The following is a 25,271-nucleotide window of genomic DNA, read 5'->3' on the forward strand; positions in this document are numbered from 1 at the left end:
AAGAGTGCTTAGATATGAACACAGGAAAGCTGACTTTAGGACCACACTCTTGACAACTACATTATTGAATCTGTCAATAAAGGTTCTTCCAACATGTCCAGCCCTGGTATTAGTAGCTCTATTAACCATTACTATGTTAGTGTACATTTTCACTGTTATAATGAAATATGTGAAGCAGGTCTTTTATTAAGGGAAGAGGTTTATTTGGGCTCATGGTTCTAGAGATGCAAGATCTAGGGACCTCATCTGGTTATAGAATCTTGCTATAGAGTTGAGGCAGCACAGAGTACCGCATGGCAAGAGAGAGGAACATGTGTGTCTGTGGTGTACATCTCTTTCCCTCTGCTTATAAAGTCACCAAGAATTCAATCCTGTGCTCCACCCTAATGGCCTAACATAATCCTAAAGATTTCAAAGGCTCTACCTTTAAGCCACAATTGGATTAAGCCCCACCCCATACCTCCCAGTGGGGCTTAAATTTAACACTTGAAGCCTTGAGAGACACTCGGACTGTATACCAACCATAATAGCTATATTGCACTCAAAACCACAGTGACTTAACATAACAGCAGATTACTTCTCAATATCTGAAAACTGCCAATTCAAGCAACTCTTCAAGACACAGTTGTCCACGTGTCGACAAAACATTCTCTGTTGCATTTTATGTCCCATTTATAGCAACATGGGCTACCAAGACAGTAGCAGGGAGGAAGCAGCGGATGATGTTTCAAGCTGGTTATGAAATTTTTCAGCCTGAAAGTGACACATCTCAGTCCAGCTCACAACTTATCAATCAGAGTTAGTCGCATGGCCAAGCCTAACTTCATGGTGAGAAGGAAGGGCAGTCCTTTCTGGAATGAATTAAGCCATAAATATCTTTGAGCTGCAGGGATATCAACTCCAATTGTTCTGCCTTTCATAATCTACCTGGTAATTAGACATTTGGGTTTGAAACTCAAGGTCAAGGTCAAAGAACTAATTTGAAATACATTGGGATAAGCATAAGTATACTTATTCCTCATAACTTCCACCTCTTTTCTCAGGAGTCAGGGCGTTCATATTCTGTTCCCTGTTTCTACTCCCACGCCTGTCCAGAGAGGATTGAAAAGATAAAACAGCATAAACCATATGTTTTGTTTTGTGAACTTTAAAGCACAACATGGATAATATCATTCTATCTGATGTTAAACTCTTTATTTATCCTCAGTTGTATAATAGCCAATCATTTAGCAGTCAGGGAGCCCCTAAATGAAAGGCCTCCTACTAAGTACTGTGAAAGATACAAAATTACTTAGACCTATCCCTACCCTCAAGGAGTTTAAGAATCAGGCTGTGCTGTGAAATGTTAATAAACAGAATCAAAGAAGCAGAAAATATACGACATTGAGCATTTCTGATAGGAAATACTATTCCAGAAATCAGTGAAGGAAAAAAAAAACATGGAATGGCTTAAAGTGGTTGTATGAGAGTAACTTAACACTTGAGGAGGTGATAAACTCAAATATATAAAGCAGCCAGGTGTTGGAATGGAGGAGGCTACAGTAAATGTAAAAGTATATATACTCTATCAAAAGTTTTCAAATCAGGAGGGCAGGGTCAGCAACACAATGTAACCGTGTGTGGATCAAACCAAACACAACTTCTTGGTACTACCTAAATCACAGCCTCTGAGAGAGAGAGGGCTTCCCAGGGGATATTTTGTATTATTAATTGTAATCTTACCTTAAAAAGATGGATTTCTTGCAGTGACAGTTCAAGTGGACAGACAAGAAGGAGATAGGACAAAGTGAAGTTTGGTATCTATCTACTGTTTCTGAGTAATCTTGCCAAGATAAAATTTGCCTGATTTAGAAAAACTAATCAGTATGATGTCACTATGAAGATAACTGAGACTCCTCTTGCATAAATTATCACACATTTCCATTGAGGGAGGTCAAAATTAATTAACTTTTCCTGTAGTTTTAAATCATATTTGATCAGAACTAAAAACTTAATGTCAACATCCATGGAGAAATGGGGGAAGAACAATAAACTAACATGTTTACAGAAGGAACAATGGGTTGGCTTAATTAAGACCTTCCAAAAGAAACAGGCTGTCATGATATAGATTTTCTGGGGGTTGCAAAGTGTGTACATTTACCCTTGCTACCAAGTCTCTTAGAGTTTCATTAAGCAGAACATCCACTTGCATGTCTTATCTTGCCCTCTGACTACACAAAATGATTGATCATTCTATTTTATTTGGTGAGAACATTAAAATCATTTTTTCTATATTCATAATTTTGATGATTTTTTCATATAGATTACACTTTAACCTTTGCTTTAATTCTGAAATATTTGCTATTTATGTCATTTGTTCCCAACTTTCTAGGCATATATGTACATATCTCAACTAAATATAGTTCTAACATGCGTGATCATGTTACTTTGTTCTTTTTTCTTTTAAATATACTTTTTATGTAACTTTATAGGTATCTGCCTGGGCCACATGTTTATCAAGACAAGGGCTGCAATTTGCTAATCCATCCATTGAGTTGAGTTTTGCTTCCAATAAATCACTTGCTATAAATATCTGAGAGAAAAAAATACATTTTTCCCTTAGAAGTATTTATTTTGGATGTATTCCCCAAAGTAGAAGTATTGATCACCAAATATGATCACATCTTGCCTTTATGTCCAGTTTTTTTCTAAGACAATTTGGTGAATTTGCAAAATCTTACTTGTACCTCTTTTTCTCTGCCCTGCAAACCTGACTTTATTGCTCTTTACACATATTTATATACAGGGAAGTGGTGATATTTTCTATGCATTTTGAAATTTTTGTTTATTTATTTTACCTGAAAGGCAGAGAGACAGACAGACCAACAGATTTCTCATCTGCTGGTTCACCCCCCAAAAGTTTGGATTGGGCCAAGCCAAACTCAGGAGCCAGGAAAACAGTTGAGGTCCCCTGGTTTGTGGCAGGGGCCCAACTACTGTAGTCATCATCTACTACCTCCAAGAGTATGCCTTAGCAGGAAGCTGGAAGCAGGAATGGAGCCAGGACTAGAATGCAGGCATTTTGATATGGGATACAGTGTCCCAAGTGGCATCTTAACCACTATACCAAATGTTCTCCCCTCTTGTGGATTTTAACATGTTTTTCTATAGCTATCATCAAGCACATTGACTTACTCTTCTTTCTTGTATACAAATGTTTCATTCATCTTTGGCCAATTGTTCTATAGAGAAGAAAAAACTTTATGTATCTGCAATCATTCACTTTACATTTGTATATTCAAATACTATCACCTTTATTTGGCATATTTCCCCTAATATAGTATCCTTATTTTGAGAGTTTTCTTTTAAAATATTTAAATGTTTATCACAGAAATAAAGAAATTCCTAACAACCAGACTAGAAACTTAGACTTCGTTTACGTGGGCCTAACCTAGTCTCTATCCAGTGCTAAAATTTCCATCTCTTATGTCTTCCTTTGTAATGTGGCTTTGGTACATTGACCTCATGGATTTCCCAGGCAAACTAATATTATGGATATCAAGTAATGTTGAATATGATGCACAGATAGACTTTACAGTTCTATAAAGTTGGCAAATATGACACACAGGTATTTCAAAGGCAGCTTTTCATAGAAATATCACTTGTCAGCCTAAAATCATGTTACTATTCCAATATATTAGTGGGAAATACTTTTCAGAAGCCATTCCAGAAGCACAGTGGCCATGATCTGATTAGAAAGAGAGAGAAAAAAAAATCTGCAGTGATTGCACTATTGAGAAAAGTGCTACATTCCTTTTGCAGGGATTTTAACTATCTCTCCTCTAACACCAATGGTCATCTACCATTTCAAAGTTGGAGGAAAACTAGCCTCTCCTTTTGAGAAATTCCCAGTGCTTTCTGAAGTTTCATTCCCATGATGAGAAATTTCACTGAAACAATATTAACATCTCAATGGAATTAATTACCAAATTGACCCTATCTACTCTTATGGTTTCAAACCCCCAACTATACAACAAAGATTTTTAAAAGTCATTTTTGTTACAGGAGTTCCTGACATAGTTTGAAGATTAACAATGGTAATAGTTATCTGTTCTTAATTGTTTTTCCAACCTCCAGCCTCAACCCACTCCTGGATAACACAAGACACTAGAGAGATCTTTTAGGAACATTCGCTAATCGTGGCAGCTTCCAAGTTTAAAAGCTTAACTCCTTCTCATTCCTTAAAAGACTAATACTAAAGTGTTTAGCATGGGCCAACTTATGTAGGATGTCTGCTGTTTGCAAAATCCTACCAACAGGTTTGGATTGTTGACTCTACACTAGTGAATTATATCATATCACTCACATCTTTACACAGAAGGTCCCATAGTTAATAACACAGATATTATAGGGTTAAGTTGAAATAGGAATGCCATTTAGGACTGCATTCCCAATTTTCTCTGTGCTTTCACTTTATGAACAGATGGTTATATTCTCTAATACAATGTCTGTATCTTTTGGAGAGCAATCCATAAATGCCATATAAACTATAATGATTTCTATTAACTCTAGTAGATGAGTATTTATCAACACATTAGGCTTTAATACTTTCAATGCTGTAGTCATTAAGTGGAAAGTAGATGCTAATTAATACATTAAATTTATTTCACTGTGACATATGGATTATATCAGAATCACTTAACACAAAAAGTACACTAACTACAATGACAAAACGAAATCAGTGTGTTTTTAGATCACAGTTTAAGCTATGAAGGAATGAGAAAAAAATCTAAAACAATTGGTGAAATGAGTGTTTTGTTGACTTTGTACTTGGGTAATGGTCCCAAAAAGTGTATTGTTAGTCAAATATGTAAAAATGTTCTATTAAAATATTGTTAAGTTTTGACATGGGATGCCAAATCCCCATAAGCGAGGTGGGGAGGCATTTTAAGTGTTAAAGTGATTATAGGGATAGGATTAAGCATTAAAGTGATCACATAAATAGGATAAAGTGTTAAAGCAATCATACAAATAGGATTAAGTGTTTGGTAATAATATATAGAATTAAAAAGATGTGAACACTCAAACATGGGAAGCAGCCCACACAGTAGACTCACAGAAAAACGATTGCTTAAAGTAGCACTCTGACCTCAAAATCAGCCCTCAAGGCATTCTGGTCTGGCTGAAAAGCCCACAAGAATATTTCAGGCATGGAAAGTAAAGACACTGGGGCCAAAGAGTCCTACATGAAGGATCTCTGTGGGTGAGACCCCAATGGAAAGAACTAGTCATCAAAGAAGGATGTACTTTTCTCTGAAATGAGAAGAGAGCTTCCACTTTGCTTATGACTTGTCTAAATCCTTAATGAGTTTGTGGATTCAAAAGGCTTCTCATGCCAAGAGCCTTGGTGATCACTGGCATCATATATACCCATATGAGTCCTGGGTGCTCCACATCCAATACAGCTTCCTGCTAATGCACCTGGTAAAGCAGTGGAAGATGGCCCAAGTAGATGGGCTCTTGCTACTCATGTGGGAGACCAGGATGGAGTTCCTGGGTCCTGGCTTTAGTTTGGCTCAACCCTGGCCATTGAGGCCATTTGGGGAGTGAACCAGAGGATGGAACATATCTCTCTCCTCTCTCTATCTTTCAAATAAATAAAGAAATCTTAAAAAAAAAAAAACTCATAAGGCCAGCATTGTGGCCCAGCAAATGAAGCTGCCACCTGCAATACCATCATCCATATTGGCACTAATTTGTGTCCCAGCTTCTTCACTTCTGATCCATCTCCCTGCTAATGCACCTGGGAAAGAAGCAGAATATGGTTCAAGTGCTTGGGTCCCTTCCACACAAATGGTAGACCTGGAAGAAACTACTGGCTCCTGGTTTCAGCCTGGCCTAGCCCTGGCCATCTGAGGCCCTTTGGGGGAGTGAACCAGCAGATGTAAGATATTCTCTCTTTCTCTCACTCTCTCTCTCCCTCTCTCTCTCTCTAACTCTGCTTTTCAAATAAATAAATAAATCTTTACAAAAATATACAAAGAATCATCCCAATCAGGGAACAGAAAATGGTAACACTTCTTGTGCTTATCATTAGGGATATTCAAAGACATCTTTAAGATAACTCCTCTCTGAATGTATGCCATAGAAAGACACATATTGTAGTGTTATCCTAGATTTTGTAGGGTTTTCTCTATTCTTGTCTTTCTTTCCTTGAGCTCACTTTAACAAGTCTAGTGGCAGAGGAGCTAAAATAAATGGAAATGCAGGAAGAAAATTTGCCCAGGTGGGTGAGATTTTCGCTGCTGCCTCTCCCTCTGGATTCTGTCATCCCTGCTGTGCCTGGGGCCATTTGTCTGTTAATGTTGAAGAAGGAGTGCTCTTCATTCTTCCACAGAGGGAACACCTTCCCTTCTCCTTATTGGGAGTCCTATTTGATAAAACTTTCTAAGAATTTGCAACAACAAAGAAAAAATTTCTGAAATATTTTCTCAATTCTTACTCTCCAAATGATGGCTTGGGCTCCATTTTTATAAAGTTATAATTAACAACTGTATCCAGCCAGAGCTGTCTTTGAGACTGAAGGTCATATTTTCATTAAAAGGATGTAAATGTGCACTGAAAGCACTGGAACTATCTACTCCTTGGTCCTGGACATTAGTCTCTGTCACTTTTAGAAATTGTCTCAGATCTGAGGATGTTATATTCCTAGTAATTCCTACTCACTACACAAATGTGATATAAAGAAAAACTAATAAAGCATATTATCTATCTTCTATCCTCACTGTATGCCCTATACATGCTTAATAATTTTAGCACTGATAATTCTGGAAAAAATCTTTGTAAGGAGAAATGAAACTCAAATACCTTAGCTGTACCCCAAACTTTGAAAGCAAATTATGCCTTATAGTCAAGTCTATCAGAAATATTAATCCAGAGAATTAATTTTATACATCTACTCATTTAACATGTATCTTTTTTAGTTATACTTTTAATGATAAATAGTAATTTGATTTTTTTAAAGAATAAAGGAAAACACACATAAGTGACAAAAATAAAACAGCAAAAAGAACAGTTCTAGACTTGTAACTTAAACTATAAGTTAGATTCAGCATGGTGTTCAAAAAGCCACAAATTGAGGATTTTTAAACTCTTGTACAATGATTAAGTCCACGTTTGCATTACAAACAAAATAATTTTCAATAACAGAGCAGTGCATGCAATTATTCCAAATAGTTGTAAAAATCTGGTTCTGCTACTGCCTTAGTTAATGGTTTGCCAAAATCATTTTTCCTACTTTTAAAGGATGAACCAGACAGAATCACATGGGTTTCTTTCTTCCTAGAGAAGTATGATGCTAACATAGAGCTTTCCTCTATCTCTTGCACTATCCTCTGAGCCCCAAAGTTATTAAGACTCAAACGAAAACAGAAAGGGCCATAGAAAGGGGCCTTTTTTACACCAGTGTCTAGGTCTTCCTTTATGAGCCAAATTCATATTCACTCAACCTTCTAGGTCCTCTCATACTCTTCTTTCCTCCTTCTACCTTCAAAAAAATCCTGAGTATAAGAAAACCATTGGGTCCCCAAGAGAAACACTAGGAAGGAAAGAATTCACAGCCCCATCTTGGGTATTTTATTTAGCTCACTTGCAACAATAGGTCTTGACTGTACTTGTGGAAAAAAGTACAAAGACAATTTGCAGATGATCAGTTCCAATGCAGAATTGGGATCTTTGAATTTCTGCCCAGTGAACGGAAGTGCTTTCTTTCTAACCCACTACACTGGAGGCATTCCTCACTGAGGCCACAAGCAGACTGGCTGTCCTCAGAGCTACAGCCAGTTCTAGATTGAAAAAGAATTGTTTTCAGTCAGACCAGTGGTCTTGTGACTTTGTGAGCTTCAGCCTATCCCTCTGAGGCAAGCATCCTGTCTGGAAGACATAGTCCCGGACTGCTTCCTCTCTATTCCTTAGAGAAGTGGAATTAATAACATTTTTTTCAAAGAACTTCTAAGTTAAAAACACATAAAACTCAATGTTTCCTCTTCTACAACAGAGCTCCCTAATATCGAATAACCCTTTGGCAGAAGAAATAAAGATTTTTAATGATGTGTAGTCTTGAAAGCCGTAAGGCAGCTGGATTTGTTTTTCTTCTCTATCCAATTTGTTTCTCCACATCTTGCTAATAGCAGTCGGGTCACATTAGGTTTGGGGAAGACAAAGGAGACATGGAATAGGGTAAATAAGGCCAGTTGCTTGAAATAATTGATTGCTGTTAATACTATGTTTACAAAAAGCAAAAACCTTTTTGTTACAATTTGACATAAATAAAAATCTTTTGTATAAACATATCTCAAAAAGAGTAATTGGGTTTTTTTTTTCTTGTAACAGAAGAAGCACCACTCATGCTCAGTAGCATGGCTTTTAAATGTTATAATTTAAGCAACTGGAGGGTGACGTGGGCTCTTTCCCTGCTCCTCATGTGGAAGCCGTTCCTGAACCCTTAAGTAAGAACCTCAGCACCCAGAGCAGCGAGTGACTTGTTAGAGTGGGCAGCACAAAAGCATCAGAGAGCTTGTTTTCTTTCTAATCTCATTTTATAAGGGCAAGAAGAAAGCCTCAATAGCTTCATGGCACTGAAGATGTTTTAATGACCTTTGTGAATGAAGAAAAAGCTTATTCAAATAGGATGTGAAGGTGAAGACTAGTTTTACCATAAGGAGTTTGAGCATAGAATATTTGGTGCTTTGTGGAAAGCACCCTAAATCTAAATCTCCCTTGCCTAATGTTCATGCTAACAGCCTCAGGTATTCCTTTTGGGGGGAAAGTGAATGCATAGATGCACTTCCAACTGCTTATGAACAGCATCCTCACATCACCTCTTCTGTGATGTCATCACATCACAGCCCTTTAGCATAACCTCCAAGGTATAGGTATGGGAAAAAGACAGACAGCCGGTGCCGTGGCTCACTAGGCTAATCCTCCGCCTTGCGGCGCCGGCACACCGGGTTCTAGTCCCGGTCGGGGTGCCGGATTCTGTCCCGGTTGCCCCTCTTCCAGGCCAGCTCTCTGCTGTGGCCCGGGAGTGCAGTTGAGGATGGTGCAAGTGCTTGGGCCCTGTACCTCGTGGGAGACCAGGAAAAGCACCTGGCTCCTGGCTTCAAATTAGCATGGTGCACCAGCCGCAGCGTGCAGGCCGCCGCAGCCATTGGAGGGTGAACTAATGGCAAAAGGAAGACCTTTCTCTCTGTCTCTCTCTTTCACTGTCCACTCTGCCTGTCGAAAAAAAAAAAAAAAAGAAAAAAAAAGAAAGAAAGATAAAGACAAGTCACTTACTGTGGACAGCTGTCATGTCACCAGAAGGTGGGATGACCCACAAGTGTGAAAACATACCACTTTCCTTCTCTTCCTCTTATTCTCCTCTGTCCAAGTCCAGGCACACGTGTTTTTTTGATGGGTACAACTAAGGGATGGCAATGGATCCTCTACCTCCTCAGTGGGGATCTGGGTCCAGGACATGGAGTCAATGAGGTGGTACACTTTTTTTTCCTTGTAAGTCCCTTTGTCCTTGTTGCATAGTCACAGAGAAAAATCCAAACAGAAATTGTGGACCAGTTTTTGACAAATCACAACATAAGATCCGATCCTTCCTCCCATTAGCTGGTATTCAGTAATTGCATAGAACTGAAGTTGAAGTCTGTCCATTTCAACACAGATTTATTGGGATCTTGTCATTTAGAATGTATGCCCTTAAGACTGGCATGGTGGTATAGCAGGTGAAGCTGCAACCTGTGACACTAGCACCCTATATGGATGCTATGAGAAACAACTATACTTTTGGGTAAAGTCCTAATATTAAAACCGGTCAAAGATATAAAATCACACAAGTACATTTGTATAATATAAATGTACTTGAGTAGCAACTGGAATGCAATCTTCCAGGATAATAGGTCCTTCACTCTGGCTTGCTTATCAGTGAATGCCACATTCCATACACTGCTGAAGCCAGAGGCCACTTTCCAAATCAGAAAAAGTGCCAGTACTTTAATAACTTTTAAGTTTGCAGTTTTCTGAACCACCAAGCAACCAGATCCCACTGTACTGTTCAAAAAACTTCAAGTGTTTTAAAATTTCTCTAAAGACATCTGACATGGAAAATGGGGTTATTATTGCCACAATCTTTTCAATATTTGGATAAATATAAGCATTTCCTAGAACCCTGGGGGAAAATAATCCTCCTACTTTCTTATATTACATTTCTGTGCTCTTTCCTGAAATGGAGAACCCCATTTTGGTATCTGTGAAGCCTGCCATGAATTTGACAGCATTCCCTAGAATGGAATGATTTTACATTTGCAAAAGAAAATGGAGACAAATCAAAAGAACCATATAATTCTTTCACAGTGAATACGATAAAAGATGGTTTAGTTACAGTATTCAAGGGTATAAATGTTCAGTCTAAGGAAGATGATCAGCTTAACTCCATTCAACTCAGGACAGGGTAAAAGAAAACAGACTTAAAACTGAATCAAGAAAATGTGTTGTGTGTACATAGACAATGACATGATTAGACACATTGGACATATACCTATACATGCATTAATGCAAGTGGAGTCTTCATAAAGCCCTTATGCAGGCTATTTTCTTGCCCTTTTGCATCTTGATATTTACCAATGTAGTTTGAGGTTCTGATAAAAATAACCATGCTGGGAGGGTTCCAAGATGGCAGAGTAGGGAGGAAGCTTACTGGTCTAGCCCAGGAGAACATAATTTAAAGAAAGTGGAGAGAATGTAGTCTCAGGGAAGAGTTAGAGAAAAAATGGCAGAGGAAACTCTACCAAAATTAGAGGGACACAGTGGACCTATGTGGAAGGCATGGGTGCCCATGGCTCAGGACTCCAGCAGCAGAGAGCCTACGCACCAGTGCTGGAAAGTGAGGCTAAACCAGACCGCAGCAGCCCAAGCCACTGGCGAAAAAGCTGCAGGAAGAGCCTAGAGGGAACCCGACTTGGAACTCTGTGGGAGAAAGGGTACCAGCCAAACTAAATAAGAAAAAGAAAAAAAGGACGGGATAGAAACATTCCTCTCTCTCTGATCACTTTTGAACAGTGTCCTGTAACAAGCCAATGGAGCGGGCACCATTTTAGATAAACGTAACAGCTGTGCCAGCTCATGTCCGTCCGTGCCCAGCCATCAGTTGAGTGGAGACTCCTGACTCTGGTGGGGAGAAGTAACAGGGGTCTAGGAGCATGCAATTGTGTGAGGCTTCTGTACTGGGACTGTAAAAAAAAAGCTGAGGCTATGTGGGAGGACACAGGAGGTGGCTGGGACATTGAATAGTCACAGTGGGAGACTCCACAAGCTCTGAGTTTCCTGGTTACCTGGTGAGAGACATTGCTGGGTAATCTGAATTTACAATGAGGACTGTGCAGATCCTTTGTGTGGTTCTTGGGACAGCACAGACAAATATCATACTCACTGAGGTAGCACTCAGGCCCTGGTCTCATTGAGGAAAGGATCTCAGCTGAGCAGAATAAACTTCCCTTCTGATTAAAAAGGAGAGAGATTTACTATTCCAAACCTGGGTGTGTCACCTTTGGAATACCCTTAACCCTGGAGAACTGAACAGAGCTCTCTGGCCACACCTACTACAAGCCTCTAGAGATTTACCGAAACAACTACAACAAACTGCAACAAAATGGATGAATATGGAAAACATCATACTTAGTGAAATAAGCCAGTCCCACAGGGACAAATACAATATGTTCTCCCTGATCTGTGACAACTAACTGAGTACCTAAAAGGAAATCTGTAGAAGTGAAATTGACACTATGAGAAGCAATGATTTGCTCAGCCCTTGTCCTGTCAAGGAGCTGTTTGTTATTTTATTTTGTTACTATTTTATTTTTCTACTTAATACCATTGGTTGAACTCTTTAGTTAACACAGAATTATTCATAGGTGTTTAAATCTAATTGAAAATTGATCCCAGTTAAAAAAAAAAAAAAGAGTTGGAATAAGAGAGGGAGCAGATGTACAGTTTGTCACATGCTCCCCCAGACTTACCCCTAAGGGTACAGCTAAAAACTTGCCACAGGACTCCAAATCCCATTATGATGGGTGGTACTAATGCCACACTACATGTTAAAGTGATCATTTTAAGTGTGTAACTGTTCATATAGATAGGAATAAGTGTCAAAGGGATCACATAAATAAGACCAAGTGTCTGCTAACAATAGATATAATTAAAAAGGAGAGAAGGACCCAACATGGGAAGCAGGCCACATAGCAGACTCATCGAATGACAAATGCCCTAAATAGCACTCTGACCTCAGAATCAGCCCTTAAGTCATTCAGATATGGCTGAAAAGCCCATGAAAGCATTTTAGGCATAGAAAGACACTGTGGCAAAAAATGATTTACATGAAGGATCTCTGTGGAAAGAGTGGGCCATCAAAGAAGGAAGTACTTTTCTCTGAAGTTAGGAGAGAATGTTCACTTTGTAATGGCCCTGTCTAAATACTGACAGAGTTTGTGGACTCAGAAGGCTTCCATAGCCTTGGCAGCTCATGACAGGAGATTCAGGTGATCACTAACATCATAAATAAGAGAATTAATTGTTAAATCAGCAATAGGAGTCACTGTGCACTTACTCCCATGTTGGACCTCTGTCCTTAATGAGTTGTGCTATGAGAATTAATGGTAAAACTTGTCTTCAAGCAGAAATTATACTTTATACTATATACTATATATGTGTGTCTGTGTGGGTGCAAACTGTTGAAATCTTTACTTAGTATAGAGTTGGTCTTCTGTATATAAAGATAATTAAAAATGAAGCTTAATAAAGAATGGGATGGGAGAGGGAGTAGGAGGTGGAATGGGAGTGGGGGTGGGAGGGCGGGTATGGGGAAAGAAACGCTATATCCCTAAAGCTGTACCTATGAAATTTGTATTTATTAAATAAAAGATTTCTAAAAAAATGAAATAAGCATGCCAAAATTCAGAAGTGAACTTATGAAACTACACAGAACACTATTGTCATTTATAATAACAGATATTCATTGCAGGTTCTGTAAAAAAACACAAATTGCTGTCATAGACATGGAGGTCATGGATAACTTTGGCTATAGAATTAAATTATGTTTTACTTTTTGGAAGAAAATTTCTCTTGACTTTATATGCTATGTATATTCATATACTGATTCTGCCATACCTATTACCTAAGGTATTAAATTTCATAAAAAATAGAGCAAGTTACTATAAAATACACAATCACTCATATCTTTGTAAGGAAGTATCCTAAATTAAATTTAAAGCTAAAAGCAAATAAAAGTTTGACAACTGCATAGTGCATCAAAGGAATATTTTATTTTTAAGTTTTTAATCTGAATATTTTGTTAGTATCCATATCATTTCCAAAAACCTTTCACCACCTTATCTTTACATTATCTTAACTCTTTTTATACATTAATTTTTCCTAGATTTTTTTCAAGGCTCATCCTTCCCTCATTCTCTGTAGATTTTCATCTTAATATAATTAGGTGTCCTCCTATGTAGATAGTGTCACTCCCCCGTGAGTGGAGGAGTGGCACCGGACCCTGCACTGTTCTCTTTCCCCAATCCTCTTTCCCCAGCCCTTCCTGGGTTTGTTGCCGCTCCCCCAGCATCCGCGGAGGAGCACGGGGGGGGGGGGGGGGGCACGGCCGTGCATGTTGTCTCTCTCCCCCTTTTAAGGGGTTGGGTCAGGAATCAGCTAATTAACGAAGCAGCTGTGTAAGATTTGTTTACTCTCTCTCAGCGCCATATGATGGGAGATCAGATGCATAGAGTTAGTCTTAATAGTCTCAGTGGTCTAGTCTATTCTCGGTAGTCTCAGTACTTATTTCGCCATGTTGCGGGAGACAGGCCCTGCTCCCCACAGACAGAGGTGGAAAAATCCCAGGGGAGAGGGAAGAGCATTCAAAAAGATGGGAGAGCCATAGTTAAAATATAAGGGCATGGAACAATGTTTAACGTTTAGGGAAATGAAGTCTCTGGGCATGATTGGAGTACTTTTGCAGTTTATAAGTGAGGTAGTGATGCTGAAAAATACACAGAGCCACTGAGAACTTGTTCAGCCTGTGGAGATCTTACTGATCACACTCTGAGGTTTGGAACTTCTCCTTTAGACAATGGGTGGATAATGGTGGGTTTTAATCAAATCAGTTGGGTCATCAGATTAGCATTTAAAAAGATCATCTGGCAAGGATGTGGGGGACCCACTGGAGAGTAAACATGATCAATGGCAAAAAAGACCATTTGGAATCTGACTTAAAACAGTAAGGAAAGTACTAGAAAAGGAGGTAGGTAGGTAAATAGAAACTGAGAAGAAATAATCTATAGGACTTAATAATAATTGAACAAAAAGTTAATCCAGAGTTGAATCTAGGATGACTCTGAGTTGTAAATCAAAAGACCAGGTATTTGAAAATATCATTTGTTAATATATGGTTACCAAAATAAGGAAACCTTTAAATATGTAAAGAAGAGAAATGTTTTTTTAGGGTTAGAAAGAGGAAAACAAGCAATGATAGTGGGAAGGGTGGGGAGTGAAAGCTAAAGAACATGGGCTTTCCTTTGATGATAAAAGTATTGTAAACTCGATAGGGAGTGAGCTTTAGCTCTAGTCTAGGGTAAGATAGTTTAAAAAAGTTGAGAGAATCCAATCTCAAGAAAGAGTTAGGAAGAAAATGACAGAAGAGGCAGGCGCTGCAGCTCACTAGGCTAATCCTCCGCCTTGTGGCGCCAGCACACCGGGTTCTAGTCCTGGTCGGGGCGCCGGATTCTGTCCCAGTTGCCCCTCTTCCAGGCCAGCTCTCTGCTGTGGCCCGGGAGTGCAGTGGAGGATGGCCCAAGTGCTTGGGCCCTGCACATGGGAGACCAGGAGAGGCACCTGGCTCCTGGCTTCGGATCAGCACCGTGTGCTGGCCATAATGAGCCGGCCGTGGCAGCCATTGAAGGGTGAACCAATGGCAAAGGAAGACCTTTCTCTCTGTCTCTCTCTCTCACTGTCCACTCTGCCTGTCAAACAAAAAAATGGCAGAGGAAACCCCACACAACTTAGAAGAACAATGTGGACCCACGAGGAGGGTGTGGACATGCACAACTCAGGATCCCAGTAGCTGAGAGCCCCAGCACTGGCTTTGGAGAGTGAGTTGAAAAACCTACAGCAGCTCAATCCACTGGCAATAAAGCTGTGGGAAGAGCTCGGCATGAGTCTGGCTTGTAGCCCTGTGGAGGACAGTGTACCTGCGAACCTAGAGGGAAAAGGTGGGGCATGTTACTCTCTCCCCAAACACTCGGCACTGGAGCCCTGTAACTAGCTGAGAGAGGGTGGGTGCCATTTTAGACATGTATAACAGCTGTACAGGCTCGTGTCCACAGACCCAACAACCAGCAGAGATGTCTGAGTCTGACTGGGAGAGTTGACAGAGGGCTGGGTGCTCATAACTATGGGAGCCTTGTATTCCAGAACTGTGAAAACACCATGAAAAAACTATAGCTGCATGGCAGGGAGCAGGTTGTGGCTGGGACTTTGGGCAATCGCTGAGGGCGGCTCCATTTGCTTGGGGCTCCCTGATTCCTGGTGAGAGTCACTGCTGTGGGATCCATGTTCACCCTGAGGACTGAGCAGATCCTTTATGTGGTTCTTGTGACAGTGCAGATAAAAACTGCACCCACTGGGGATAGCGCCCAGGCATAGGTCTCTTTGGAGGAGAGTAGGTGAGCATGAGAATATGGCAACAGAGTAGAACCTCCCCTCTGTTAAAAAAAAAAAAAAAAGATTTACCATGCCCAACTTGGGTGTCACCATGGACACTCCCCTCATACTAGAGCACTGAACAAAGTTCCCTGGCCACACCCAGCACATTCCTCAGGGTATTCATTGAAAGAACAGATACACCACTAAGCCATAGATGCATAGTTCAAAGATAAAATCCACCACAGAAAAAAAAAGAAAAATAACAAGTATTTCCACAAACACCTAATAATAAACGTAGCAATTAAAGAAACAAGAATAAGAAAAACAACATCATGCCCCCAAAAGAACATTTTAATACCAGAATGTGAAGATGAAGAAACTGACAAAGTACCAGAAACAAAATTCAAAAACTGATCATAGGATTACTTAGAAGTAATCAGAAGCAAATTCATGAACTAAAGAAATTCACACATGATGTGAATGAAAATTTTAAACATGAAATTGAGATCTTAAAGAAAAATCAAAGTGAAATATTGGAAATGAAGAATTTAAAAGAACAAACAAAAATATGGTGGAGGGCCTTAAGAACAGACTCAGTGAAGCTGAAGAAAGAATATCCGACTTAAAAAAAAAAAAAGAAGATGAAGAAATTAGAAAACTAAAAAAACACTATCAGAGATTTATGGGATACTATCAAACAACCAACACATGAGATTTTTTTTTTTAAATTTTTTGACAGGCAGAGTGGACAGTGAGAGAGAGAGACAGAGAGAAAGGTCTTCCTTTTTGCCGTTGGTTCACCCTCCAATGGCCGCTGTGGCCGGTGCACTGTGGCCGGCACACCACACTGATCCGATGGCAGGAGCCAGGTACTTACCTGGTCTCCATGGGGTGCAGGGCCCAAGTACTTGGGGCATCCTCCACTGCACTCCCTGGCCACAGCAGAGAGCTGGCCTGGAAGAGGGGCATCCGGGACAGAATCCAGTGCCCCGACCGGGACTAGAACCTGGTGTGCCGGCGCCACAAGGTGGAGGATTAGTCTGTTGAGCCGCAGCACCAGCCCAACATATGAGTTTAAAGAGTTCCTAAAGGTGTGGAAACAGAGAATGAATTAGAAGGCCTTTTCAGTGAAATAATTACAGAAAACTTTCCTAATTTGCAGAAAGAAAGGGATGTTCAAGTACAGGGAGCACACAGAACTCCTAAAAGACATGACCAGCAAAGAGCTTCACCATGACACATTGTAGGAAAACTCTCTACAGTAAAACATAAAGAAAAGATTTTAAAATGTGCACGAGAGAAATGCCAGATTACTTTAAAAAAATCTTCAATTAAACTCACAGATGACTTCCCATCAGAAACCCTACAGGCTAGGAGAGAATGGTGAGATATATTCCATGTCTTAAGAGAAAAAAACTGTCAAGCCAGAATACTTACCCTGCAAAACTCTCATTTATGAGTTAAGGTGAAATACAGACCTTTCATAACAAACAGAAATTGAAAATTTGTCACCACTTGCCCAGCCTTACAAAAGTTGCTTAAGGATGTGCTACACACAGAAACACAGAAATAGTGTCATCAGTATGAAAGAAGGTAAAGGCAGAAAATCTCCCAGTAAAAGTGCAAAGGAAATCCAATGTAAACTGTAGGAATATTCATAAAAAAATGGCAGGACCAAGTCGTTACTTATCAATAGTCACCTGTAATATAAACAGCCTCAATTCTCCAGATAAAATATATGGAATATAAAACAAAACTCATCTATTTGCTGCCTACAAGAAACACATCTTACCAACAAAGATGCATGCAGACTGAAAGTGAAAGGATGGAAAAAGATATTTCATGCTAACAAAAAAAAAGCTTTTATAATCATCCTAATATCAGACAAAACAGACTTTAACATAAAAACTGTCAAAAGAGATGAAGAAGGGCACTAATGTAAAGATTAAGGGATCAATTCAATAGGAAGATATGACTATAATAAATGTATATATACCTAATTAAGGTAATCTGGCTATTTAAAAAATTTTTAATGGATCTAAATGGAGACATAGGCTCCAATACCATAGTAATAGGGGACTTTGATACTCTACTTTCAGTAATGGACAGATAAACCAGATAAATTCAGCAAGGAAACAACAAAGTTAATTGATAATATAGACCAATATATCTAATGGATACCAACAGAACTTTTCATCCTACAGATAAAGAATACACATTCTTCTCACCAGTGCATGGAACTTTCTCTAGGATAGAGCACAAGTTAAGCCATATAGCAAGAATGAGCAAAAAAAAAAAAATTGAAATTTTGTCACTTCTCTGACCACAATGGAATGAAACTGAAGAATTTTTAGAACATATGTAAACACGTGGAGAATGAACAACAGACTCCTAATTAAAAGTGAATCATTGAAGATATCAAAAGAGAAATTAAAAAATATCTGATAACAATTTATAATGACAATACAACATATCAAAACTTAGGGGATACAACAAAAGCAATGTTAAGAGGGTAGTTTATAGACATTGGCACCTCATTAAGCAATTGGAAAACCACCGAATAAATGAGCTATCAACGCATCTCAAGGACCTAGAAAAAAACAGCAAACCAAACCCAAAACTAGTATGATAAAAGAAATAATTAAAATTAGGAAATACATAAACAAAATTGAAACAAAAAATACAAAACAGCAGCAAAACTAAGAGCTGGTTTATTGAAAAATAAACATCATTGGCCCCTCTAATAAAAAAATAGATAGAGAAGACCCAAATCAATAAAATTAGAGATGAAAAAGGAAATGTAACAACAAACACCACAGAAATAAAACAAATCATCAGAAATTACTACAAGAGCTGCATACCAACAAATTGGGAAACCTTGAAGAAATGGATAGATTACTGGATACATACATACTCCTACTAAATTGAGCCATGAAGACATAGAAAACCTAAACAGACCAATAATCAAGACAGAAATTGAAAGAGTAATAAAGACCCTCCCAGCAAAGAAAAGCCCCGGACCAATTGCTTCACTGCTGAAAGCCTAGGACTGATTGCTTCACTGCTGAATTCTACCAGACATTTAAAGAACTAACGCTAACTCTTCTCAAGTTATTCAAAACAATTGGAAGGGAGGGAATCCTCCCAAACTCCTTCTCTGAAGCCATTATCACCTTAATTCCTAAACCTGAAAAAGATAACAACAGAGAAAGAGAACTACAGACCAATTTCCCTGATGAATATTGATGCAAAAATCCTCAACAAAATACTAGTGAATCTAATCCAACAATACACCAGAAAGATCATTCAACCAGACCAAGTGTGATATATCCCCTGTATGTAGGGATGGTTCAACATTGTGAATCAATCAACGTGCTACATCACATTAATAAACTAAAAAACAAAAACCATATGATTATCTCAATAGCAGAGAGAACATTTGATAAAATACAATACCCTTTCATAATGAAAATTTTAAGCAAATTAGGTGTAGAAGAAACATTCCTCAACACAATCCAAGCAATTTTTGACAAACCCATTGCCAGGGTCCTAATTCAATGGGAAATTTGGAAGCATTCCCACCGAGATTTGGAATCAGACAAGGATGCCCACTCTCACCATTGCTATTCAGTATAATCTGGGAGTTTTAGTCAGGGCCATTAGTCAGGAAAAAAATATCAAAAGGATACAAATTAGCAAAGAGGAAGTCAAACTATCCCTATTTGTAGATGACATGATTCTAAATTTAGGTGATCCAAAAGACTCCACTAAGAGACTATGGGGCAGCCAGCACTGTGGTGTAGCAGGTAAAGCCACTGCCTGCAGTGCCAGCATCCCATATGGTTGCTGGATCAATCCCAGATGCTCCACTTCTGATCCAGCTCTGCCATGGCCTGGGAAAGCAGTAGAACATGGCCCAAGTCCTTGTACCCCTGCATATGGGTGGGAGACCCAGAATAATCTCTTGGCTCCTGAATTTGGATTGGTCCAGCTCCAGCCATTGTGGACTTCCGGGGAGTGAGCCAGCAGACAGAAGACCTCCCCCTCCCCTACTTCTGAGTCTCTGTAACTCTGCCTTTCAAATAAATAAATAAATAACTCTTTTTAAAGAGAGAGAGAGACTGACTGACTATTGGAACTCCTAGAAGAGTTTGGTAAAGTGGCAGGATATCAAATCAACACATAAAAATCAATAGCCTTGGTATACAGAGACAATGCCAAGGCTGAGAAAGAACTTATAAGATGAATTCCATTCATAATAGCTACAAAAACTTAAATACCTTACAGTATACTTAACCAAGGATATCAATGATATCTATGATGAGAATTATAAAAGATTAAAGAAAGAAATAGAAGAAGACACAAAAAAATTGAAACATCTCCCATGGTCATAGATTGGAAGAATCAATATCATCAAAATGTCCAAACTACTGAAAGAAATTTATAGATTCAATGGGATACCAATCAAAATACCAAGAATATTCTTCTCAGATGTAGAAAACATGATGCTGAAATTCATACAGAAACACAGGAGACTCCAAATACCCAAAGCAATCTTATACAACTAAAACGAAGTCAGAGGTATCACAATACCAGATTTCAAGATATAGTATTGGGAAGTGATACTCAAAAGAACCTGGTACTGGCACAAAAACAGATGGATAGACCAACGAACAGCATGGAAACACCAGAATCAACCCATACATTTACAATCAACTTATCTTTGACAAAGGAACTAAAATCAATCCCTGGAAGACGGACAGGCTCTTCAATAAACAGTTGTGGGAAAACTGTATCTCTGCATGTGGAAGTGAGAAACTAGCCCCCTACTTTATACCTTATACTAAAAAAACACTCAAAATGGATCAAAGACCTAAATCTATGACCCAATACTATCAACGTATTAGAGAACATTGCGGAAACCCTACATGACATTGACATTGACAAAGAGTTCTCAGAAAACACCCCAGAAACACAGGCAATCAAGGCCAAAATTGAAAAATGGGATATCATCAAGCTGAGAAGCTCTGCCTTGCAGAAGAAACACTTAGCATAGTGAAGAGGCAATCAACAGAATGGGAGAAATTTTTTGCAAGCTATGCAACTGATAAAGCATTAATATCCAGAATATATAAAGTGATCAAAAACTCAACAACATCAAAACAAACAATTCAATTAAGAAATGGGCAAAGGACTGAAACAGGTATTTTTTAAGAGAGGAAATTCAAATAAGTCACAGATATTAAAAAATGCTCAGGATCCTTAGCTGACAGGGGAATGCAAATAAAAACCACAATGAGGTTTCACCTCAACCCCAGTAGAATGTTTTCAGTCAGAAATCCACAAACAACAAATGCTGGTGAGGATATGGGGAAAAAGGTACCCTAGTCCACTGTTGGTGGGAATGTAAACTGGTATAGACACTGTGTAAGACAGTATGGAGACACCTCAGAAATCTATATATAGAACTAATATATGACTCAGTCACCCCACACTTTGAAATTTACCCAAGGGAAATGAACATAGCATATGAAAGAGCTATCTGTACCTTCATTATTGCAGCTCAATTCACAATAGCTAAGATAGGGAATCAATCCAAATGCCCATCAACTGAAGACTGGATAACAAAACAATGGGATATGTATACCATAGAATACTATACAGTGGTAAAAAATGAATCCAGTTGTTTGTAACAAAATGGATGAAACTCTAAAGCATCATACTTAGTGAGATTAGCTAGTTCCAAAAGGATAAATACCAGATGTACTCTCTTATTTGTGATAACAAATAGAGCACCTATAAGGTCATCTATGGAAGTGAAATGAACACCTTGAGATGCAGTGACTTTTAACAGCCCTTGTCGTGACTGTTGAGGAACAGTTTTTTTTTTTTTTGTCATACAATTTGTTGATCTCTTTACTTAGAATAGAGTTAATTGAATATGTATAAAGTTAATTGAAAATAGATCCAAGTAAAAAATAAGAATGTGAATAGGGTAGCAAGTACGAAGTATGATGGGAATGTTGGGTATGAGGGTGGGGACAATGGGAAAACTCAGTATATTCCTAAAGTTGTATTTATGAAATTTATGAAGTTTGTATTCCTTAAATAAAATGTTTCTGGGGAAAAAAGAAATACTGTAAACTTGACTATGGTGATAGCTGCATATACCTTCAAATATACCAAAAACTATTGAACTGTAGGCTTGAAGTGGGTAAAATGTATAGCAAGTGAATTGTATGTCAATAAAGCTGTGTTTTAAAAAAGAAGAAAACGTAGATTTTTCTGAGGAAGAAGAAAATAAATTTTCCTTTGAAGAGTAGCTTCAGCTCCTGCCAGAGAGTTTGCAAACAACTGACATTCCCTATAATTTGGGGGGTTTCTAGCCCCACAGTTATTTATGACATTTCTTGAGATGGATAAATGGATGGATGAAATGATGGATGGGTAGGTGGATGAATGGAGAGAGAAAGAGAAAGAGACAGAGAAAGAAACAGAGAGAGAGAGACAGAGAGAAAAAGAGAGAGTTCTATATCTTACACTGGTTCTGTTTCTTGCATAGAATCCTGACTAATATAGAGTTTGCAAGTGGAAAGAACAGTGTTGCTGTAATAAACACCTAAAACTGCAGGATTGGCTTTGGAATTGGGTTATTGATAGAGAAGGAGGGAATTTTGAAGTGCTTGATAGAAAATCCTAGACTGTCTAATTGGAATGTTTGTTGAAAATATGGATTCTAAGGATGTTTCTGGTGAGGTTGCAGAAGGAAGTGAACACCATATGATCTGAAACTTGAGGAAAAGTGATCCCTGTTAAATGTAAAAGAAATTGGTTGAATTATGTTCTACTCTTGAAAAGCAGAACTTGTAAGAGATAAACTAGAATATGAGGGCACTTCAAAATGTTTGTGGAAAATGAAAATCAAATTCATTTTGATGCCAAAAAAACTAAACCAATGCACACAAAGAGTCTTCAAAATAGTCATTGAAATGTATATACAGAAAAAACTAGGTGTGGATTTCAAAAGTTTTGGCACCAAAATAAACTTTTCTTAATTCCATTTTACTTGAACTTTCTGAGATATTCTTACATTTAGCTGAGGACATTTCCAAGCAAAGTGTTGAAGGTGCTGTTTTTTCCTTATTACAAAAATAAAACACAAAAGAAAAGGTATAAATTAATAAAAGATGAGTAAAAATGAACCTGTGGTAGATGATGTTGGAAGTTCTCAGCCTACCCATATTGCAAAGGATGCTAAAAGTAAACAATTCACTGTTTAAAAAGCCTATTCTGGACAGAAAACCAAGGGTGAAACTGGACAACAATTTGATAAGGAAATTAAGTGTGTAATTCATGGATCAAATCAGTCATCTTAGCAGAATACAGATTAGGTGTTCCTGGAAGAATCAGTCGAAAACTCCCTGTTTGAGAGTGTGGATCCCATTAACATACACTAGACACTCACAGATGCTTAAGAATATTATATCTACTTCATCAAACCAATGGTTAAGAATGTTATACTACTACAGCTTCAATTATCTGTGATTACTTTAAAATTTACTATATATGAGAGAAATGGTCATTTTTCCATCAAGTTATTGTTTATAGTTGTTGTATACCCCCACTAAACTAGCATCTTTTGTTTTTTACTTGCTAAATTTATTTGGTGAAATATTAAGCCTTTTACTGTAATGTAATTTTAAAATACCTCAAAAACTACAAAAAAGAAAAAGAGAGAAAGAATGAAGAAAAGAGGATGAGAGGGAGAGACAGGGAGGGAGATGGTGGGGAGAAACAGAATATCATTATGTTCTTAGAACTGTATTTACAGGAGCCAGAGCTGTGATGCAGTAGGCCAAGCCTCTGCCTGAGACACATGTATCCATATAGAGGCCAGTACATGTACTAGTTGTTCCACTTCCCAGTAGAGAGTCTAGTACAGAGAAAAATCTGCAGTCCCCACTGACTTTGAGCCTGGCTGGGAGGCGGTTGGGCAACCAAGTAGGACAATATGGCATCTGCAGCCTCCGAGGATCAAGATGCCTAGGTGGAGCTGTCTTGGGGAACATCTGCCTCTCTGTTGACTGGACAGGCTGGCAGGATAGAAACTTCTGCACCCAGCAACTATGGAAGCCTTGTGTGCTGAGACTGTGGGGATTTTGCAGTCACACGAGAAGTTGCAGGGTGTAGTTGGGTCTCTGTGCAATCACTGGTTATGGCTCCACATGCTCAGAGAGTCTTGGCTGCCTAGAGCAGGTCATTGCAGCAGGAAATGTGCTCACCCTAAAGACTGCACAGATCATTTGTGTGGTTCATATGGTGGTGTGAAACATACAGGGGGCTAACACCCAGGCATTGAGATCTACCACGCCCAACTTGAGTGTTACACTGTATAGTCACCCCAATCTGGAGCTCTGGCCAGAGCCCCTTGGCCACACCCACCACAGACTTGCTATTTGCTGAAAGTGTAGACATTGTGATAAGCCACAGAGGAATAGCTCAAAAATAAAAAGCCATGAGTTAAAAAAAAATCAGCTCCACAAATGCCTAAAATCAAATGCAGAAATTCAAGTAGCAAGAATAGGAAGACATGATGACCCACCCAAAGGAACACAAAAATATTTCAATATCAGAATGTGAACATGAAGAGATTGGGGAAGTGCCAGAAATGGAAGTCAAAAAATCATAGGATTACTCAAAAGCAATCAGAAGCAACTCCATGAACTAAAGAAAACCACATATGACATGAATGAAAAATTTCCCATGAGATTGAGTTTTTAAAGAGAAATAAAAACAAAGTAATGAAAATGAAGAATTAATAGATCAAATAAAAAATTAAGTGGAAAGCCTTATCAGCAGGCTTGGTGAGGCAGAAGAACATTTATTCAAACCAAAAATTTTAAAATGAAGAAAATAGAAAATGTAAAAACACAGTGGGAGATTTATGAGATACTATCAAACAACCCAACATACAAGCCTTAGGAGTTCCTGAAGGTATGGAAGGAGGGAATGGATTAGAAGGCCTTTTCAGTGAAATAATTACAGAAAATTTCCCTTCTTTGCAGAAAGAAAGGGATGTCCATGTACAGGAAGCACACAGAACTCCTAAAAGACATGACTAGAAAATCGCTTCACCATGGCACATTGTAGTAAAACTCTCCACAGTAAAACATAAAGAAAGGATTCTAAAATGTGCACAACAGAAATGCCAGATTACTTTTAGAGTATCTCCAATTAGACTCACAGATGACTTCTCATCAGAAACCCTACAGGCTAGGAGAGAATGGTGAGGTATATTCCAAGTCTTAAGAGAAAAACTGTCAACTCAGAATACTGTACCCTGCAAAGCTCTCATTTTGGAAAAATTGAAAGAATTTGTCACTACTTGTCCAGCCTTACAAAAGACACTTAAGGATGTGCCACACAGAGAAACACAGAAACAGGGCCATCGCTATGAAAGAAGGTGAAGGCAGAAAATCTCCCAGTAAAAGTACAAAGGAAATCTACAGTAAACAATAAGAATATTTATGGAAAAATGGCTGGTCCAAATT

General features: G+C 38.6%; 1 protein-coding gene and 1 pseudogene across 3 annotated transcripts in view; one reads left to right on the forward strand and one right to left on the reverse strand.

Moving 5' to 3' along the window:
• GRIN2B (glutamate ionotropic receptor NMDA type subunit 2B) overlaps nucleotides 1–25,271 on the reverse strand; it is a 755,912-nt gene that overhangs the window by 513,155 nt on the left and 217,486 nt on the right. The window lies entirely within an intron of this gene.
• Nucleotides 808–25,271, forward strand: part of LOC100347980 (large ribosomal subunit protein eL42-like) — a 157,277-nt pseudogene continuing 132,813 nt past the window's right edge.

Source organism: Oryctolagus cuniculus, chromosome 9 (assembly GCF_051225735.1).
Source record: "Oryctolagus cuniculus isolate XC-2025 breed Fujian yellow rabbit chromosome 9, ASM5122573v1, whole genome shotgun sequence".
Classification (NCBI taxonomy): Eukaryota; Metazoa; Chordata; class Mammalia; order Lagomorpha; family Leporidae; genus Oryctolagus; species Oryctolagus cuniculus.